Source organism: Durio zibethinus, chromosome 14 (genome assembly GCF_047325235.1).
Source record: "Durio zibethinus cultivar Kanyao isolate XHJ-2024 chromosome 14, ASM4732523v1, whole genome shotgun sequence".
NCBI classification, from domain to species: domain Eukaryota; kingdom Viridiplantae; phylum Streptophyta; class Magnoliopsida; order Malvales; family Malvaceae; genus Durio; species Durio zibethinus.
In genome coordinates, this window is record NC_143175.1 from 3,110,656 (window position 1) to 3,116,655 (window position 6,000).

General features: G+C 30.8%; 1 pseudogene; it reads left to right on the forward strand.

The window, feature by feature from the left end:
• The first annotated feature begins 2,167 nt into the window (after positions 1-2,167).
• Positions 2,168-3,513, forward strand: LOC149514960 (cytosolic sulfotransferase 15 pseudogene; annotated as a pseudogene).
• Positions 3,514-6,000: the final 2,487 nt, after the last annotated feature.

The following is a 6,000-nucleotide window of genomic DNA, read 5'->3' on the forward strand; positions in this document are numbered from 1 at the left end:
ATGGAACCTGTATCACCCTTCATGATCTCAAACAGAATTTACTTCTATCCTGAGTTACTTCTATATCGATGTCTCAAAATAACCCTCGCTCTAATACCACTTGTTGCGCCTGAAGCAATAATCACAATAATACAGAAACAATAGACAACAATCAATAATCAAAGACGCAGGAAAAATAAAGCACACCAAGATTTACGTGGAAAACCCTCCAGTGTAAAGGGAAAAAACCACGGACCACCAGAAAAATCTTCAATATCAAATAATAGGTATACAAAGTTCTTCTCTAGCTAAAACTAGAGCTAAACAACAACTAGAGAAAATAATTTGAGAAATCTCACTAAATAAGTGACTCAACAAATACACCCTGGATTTATTCTTAGAGAGCTTCAAACCCGATCTTCACCGTTCAGAATGTAAAACTCTGAATCATAAACCTCCTGACAAGGTTTCAACTCAATCGGACTACGGATCGACTTTCGTTCAACTAACTCTCCCTTCTCTTTTTTTCTCTCTGCTTTTTCTAGCTTTTCCTCTTTCTCTACTTGGTTTTCGACACACACTTAAAACAACCCCACATGTTTTTTATTAAGTAGCTAGGGCTCTGTGTAAAATAAAAGATCAAGGCCCATAGCCTTTACTTGGTCCAAAATCACTTACATGAAGCTGGACCCCATTTTTCTAACAGTTCATTCGTCATGTTTTTATAAAGATATTATTATCATTAAAAATGTAATCGATCAAATTTAAATAGATATAACATTAAAATCGAATTCATCTTTAAATACAAATTTTTTCAAAAAAGCAAAAGTATGAGATTAGAACAATTATCTCACACTTGCAATGGTAGAACGTTTGGAGAAGCTTATTCCAAAGAATTTCGACAAGTCAGGTTTAACATTTAAACTATCTTCCCAATCTCCAAAGGATGTTTGTGCATGATGGGTGTCTTTCAGCTTAGTTAATGTTGATCTTTCTTTTAAGCAGCAAGAAATTTCTGGGTTTTGCTTAGTATATCTTTTCAATTGATTAATGTTCGATATTTGATATATGCAAGTAAAGAGTCACCATTGACTCTCTTTGTGAGTAAAAAAAGAAAGAAAACTCTTTTATCTCCACTTATTTACGTTTTAATTATTTAAATCTAAAAATTTTTATTAACTGAAAAGGTTTTTTCTTTTTTTAATTAAACTTTCAAGGCTTTCTTTTCTTTTTTTTTTTGTTCTGAGTTTAGTTTTGAGATGATTAATTTTGTAATTTTTCATATGTATGAACGTTTAATTTTGATGGGGCCCTGGACGTACAGAAAGGACTGGGAGGAATAGGAGTTGTGTCCCGTGGATCAGAAGATGGCGTCCGTGGAGCTATGTGCAAACAGTTTCCAGGCATCCGTGGTCCTGGGATAATCGAAGCACTGGCTACGGTGGAAGCAGTAAAGCTGGCAGCAGAAATGGGGTGTAATCAGATTGAAGTGGAGGGTGACGCAAGGGAGATTATTAGCATAGTAAAGAGGAAGGGTAACCGGAACCTGTCCTACCTTGATACCCTTATGGAGGAGGGAGAATGTAGACTAAAGAGGTTCACGTCATGGGACAGCATGCATGTCAACAGAGACGGAAACAGGGCTGCTCTTCTTTTATCAAAAAAAACTTTTCATACCCAAAATTTTGCAGACACCTATTTTGATTGTGGATTTAACTTTTTTCCCTTGACAATAATCTAAATGCCAAGGAACCCAACAACTCTAGGACATTGACACATGACAACATCCAACATTGAATGATGTTCACATGCGTGAATTCTCTGCAAAAATGTTTTAATTATATCTTTGAGGCTTGAAGAAGGTAGGAATTACTAGGCAGAGCAGGCAATTATATCACATTTGGACCACTTTTACAGTACATTGGATGAAGCAACTATGTTGACATTTCACCCACTCGATGATGGGTCTTATATGTTATATATGATTTGGGAAGCTATTGACATAGAAAAAAAATATTCTTTCATATACATTTGATGCTTCTGGGATACCCTACATGTCTTTATTACATAGGCTGCAATATTGAAATATGACAAATTAAAAAAACAAAGATGAGGGAACAAAAATCAAATTGAAATAGAATAATACTAGAAAACTAACTTCTATAAATTTCTTAAAGACCTAGTTTGGACTGTCCATTTCTAATTTTTTATCCCTTATTATCTCAAAATTAATACTGCAGGTTTCATTATGGATGCAACAGAAATCGCCAAAGATATTAATATTGTTTCCACACCCCAAGATGAAGATCATGAGGTGAATTGGGAGGATGAATTCCAAGAATTGATGCAAACCCTTCCTAAAGAAAAAAGCTGGTACGGACGTGATCTTTATTTCTGTCAAGGATTTTGGTGCCCATCTCCTGTATTTAAAGCTGTGATTTCTTTCCACAGACATTTCCAAGCACTTGATACTGATATTTTTGTCACAAGTTTGCCAAAACTCGGCACTACTTGGCTCAAGGCTTTGACCTTCTCAATTGTGAATCACAACCAATTTGCAATGGAGCAAAGCCCCTTGCTCAGCTTAGGCCCTCACCAACTTGTTCGTTCCTTTGAGTATGATCTTTACTTGAACAACCCTTGTCCTGGTCTTGAAAATAGTTGTGTTTATCAACCAAGACTTCTCTCCACCACATTCCCTATGCTTCTTTGCCACCTTCCATTAAAGATTCCAACTCTAAAATTGTCTACATATGTAGAAATCCGATGGATACATTCGTCTCGCTTTGGTTTTTCACTGAACAGTTTCGACCCGAAAACGTAGAGCCATCATCACTAGATGAAGCTTTTGACATGTTATGCCAACAAATGCATGCGTTTGGACCATTTTTTGATCATGTATTAGGGTATTGGAAGGCAAGCCAAGAAAAACCTCACAAAATATTATTTTTACAATACGAAGATCTTCACGACAACATCATTTCTCATCTAAAAAAGTTGGCCATGTTCTTGGGGTTTCCTTTCTCAGAGGAGGAAGAGAAACATGGAGTAATTGAAGAAATAGCAAAAATTTGTAGCTTTGGGAACTTGAAAGAATTGGATGTGAACAAGAATGGCACACACCTTTCAGGGATTCGACACAACACCTTGTACAGGAAAGCAAAACCGGGAGATTGGATCAATTATCTCACACCTGCAGTGGTAGAACGTTTGAAAAAGCTTATTCAACATAAGTTGGATAAGTCAGGTTTAACATTTAAACTATCATGCAAATCTCCAGAGCATGATTATGCATGATGGATGTCTTTTAGTTTTATTAGTTTATGTTTCGTTCGTGTTGGGTATCGGATACCTGTCTGTAAGAACCACTTTATATTGTCTTTTAGTTTTATTAGTTTATGTTTCGTTCATGTTGGGTATTGGATATCTGACTGTAAGAACCACTTTATATTGCTACTTATTTAGCCGACGGTACATGTAATGTTGTCAGAGTCTTAAAATTTTAATTTCAGATAACTTCGAATAAAAAATTTGTTTTTTAATCTCTGTTGTGCTAATTTGTCATTATAACTTTTTATATAATATATGATGAGTAATATTATATTCTAAATAATAATAATTAAATATAATTTGATAATTTTAAATATGAAAAAATTTACTCCTTTTTAAATTGTTTGGGTCTTTTTTGATTTTATAAAGTTTAAGAAAAAAGAGTTTAATTTTGATGTATTTAATATTAAAATTTTAATTTTTTACAAAATTGAAATTTCATAATTTTTAATATTAGAAATTAAAAAATTATGAAAATAGCTTTAAAATATATAAAAGTTTTAGGTTTTAAAAATATATATTTGAGACATTAAAAAAGAAAGAAAAAGACCAAAAGAGTATGATTGTTTAATTAGTGATTATATTTCACATTCACAACATTTATTGTTTCATAATTCTAAATTTATTTTTTCCTTTTTTCTTTTCAAATGGGCCCATAAGAGAATGCGTCTTTTGCTCTCCAGTTGTGTCGACTTTTTTCTATAGTTGGGGATTCGTCCTCCCCACGATATTTCTTTTCCAATGATCTAAGTTGTAAGCTTAATCATGATCTTTTATTAAACATATAATTTTTATTAAAATTAATATATAATATTCTTTAAATCAATATCAAATCAATTAAAATATTATTAAAATATTACTAAAATAGTTTTTATCTTAATATAAAAATCTATAAATCTATAATTAGACTTAACAAATAGAGTTATTATCAATCTTTTTTAATTGGTGTGATTGATTACTTAAGGAATTTATCCTTTTAAGGACTCCTAAGCTTGATTAAAGATTCTTAAAAGAATATATTCAAGTCTATAAACTAGAATAGGGTTTGAGAATTTGATTACATGTAAGAAAGATTATAGCACTTCTATATACCCATTCAAAGGATGGTACCATTTTATTTTAAATTTATCTTAAGATTTTGATTCTGATGGTTTTAAAATTTAATGCTCAGATATTGAAAATAATTTTTAAGATTTTCCATCAAACTAGTAGAACTCTTAAAAATATTTTCTCACCTTAAAAGTATTCAAGAATCTCATTTGATTTCTTAAAGAAGCTCCGTTGTCAGAAAATGTATAATTATTTTTTATTTTTTTGGTTTTTGTCGAAAAGATATCTAATTATTTCACAATTTGGGCAAAATTAGAAATATTTTCTATTTCAAAATTTCAAAATTTTTCATCATTTGGGTCTATTTAAATTTTTTTATTTTTTTTGAAAAGAAAATAACATGACAATTATTTTTCTTAAAATTTCATTTAAATGTTTTCACCATTTGAGACAAATTTAAAGAAATTTCTCACCTAGAGATTTTTTAGAAAATTTATCATTTGAAATTTTTAAAAATCTCATCTTTAGATAATTGTCAAACATTTGCAACCAAATTTGAAACAGAATACAATTACTTTTTTTGAAATTTTATCTAAATTATTTCAATATTTGGGATAAATTTAGAGAAATTTTTCACTTGAAAATTTTTTAAAAATTTACCATTTGAAATTTTTAAGAATCTTATCTTTGGGTAATTAGTTCTTTTCCAAAAATCTTTATTTTTTATTTTTTTTGGTTTTCTCTCTTTTTTTTTGTTTGAAAATAAATATTAATTATTATTATTGAAACTTTATCTAAATTATTCCACAGTTTGAGACAAATTTAGATAAAGTTGCTCACTTAGGAATTTTATAAAAATTTACCATTTAAAATTTCTATAAATTCTATCACTTGATAATTAATACTTGTTCTCAAAAAATATTTTATGTTTTTCTCTTTTTTATTTTTTTCCAAAATTAATGATGAAAAAATACTATGAAAAAAAACAAACATATAAATAAAAAATACTAAAAAATAGCAATAGCTCGGCTGGAACGGCTCGATGCAACTCGACTTCAGACACAAACAGCAACTTGAATATGTGGCTCAAGGAAGCAACTCAACTAAAGGAATTGGTTGAAACGTGGGTCAGCGAAATGGGTTGCGGTCGGGTTGGGTCACCCAAATGAAAAACATGCGGATCCTGGGACTATTTAAGATAAAAATGACATCGTTTTGGGATCAATATAAAAGCCTGAATTTAGTCTTTTTTTCACCAAATTTCCTCTTCCCTTTTTTCTCTCTCTCTTTAAACCCCCAAGAACACTGGTTGAATCCTCAATCGGATTCTGGGATTGTCGTCGAAATCTGGATAGGTTCATTAGAATCTGATCAAAAGTTCATCGATTCATGAAAAATGGATGCCGAAAACTGAGAACTTCGTCGAAAACTAGGGATGTCACTAGAAGGTCGATTCAAATTTCGTCAAAAAATTTCATCGAAATCTGAAAATTTTTCAAAAAATTTCCAAAAAGAAGTATCTTTTTTTTTTAAAACCCAAAAAAATCTTTTAAACCCATTTTGACTACTTTATCTTTTCTGTGCAATCTATATTTCTTTCTATTTTTTGTATGTCCCTCAATCTTTTGTGTGAGCATGTAT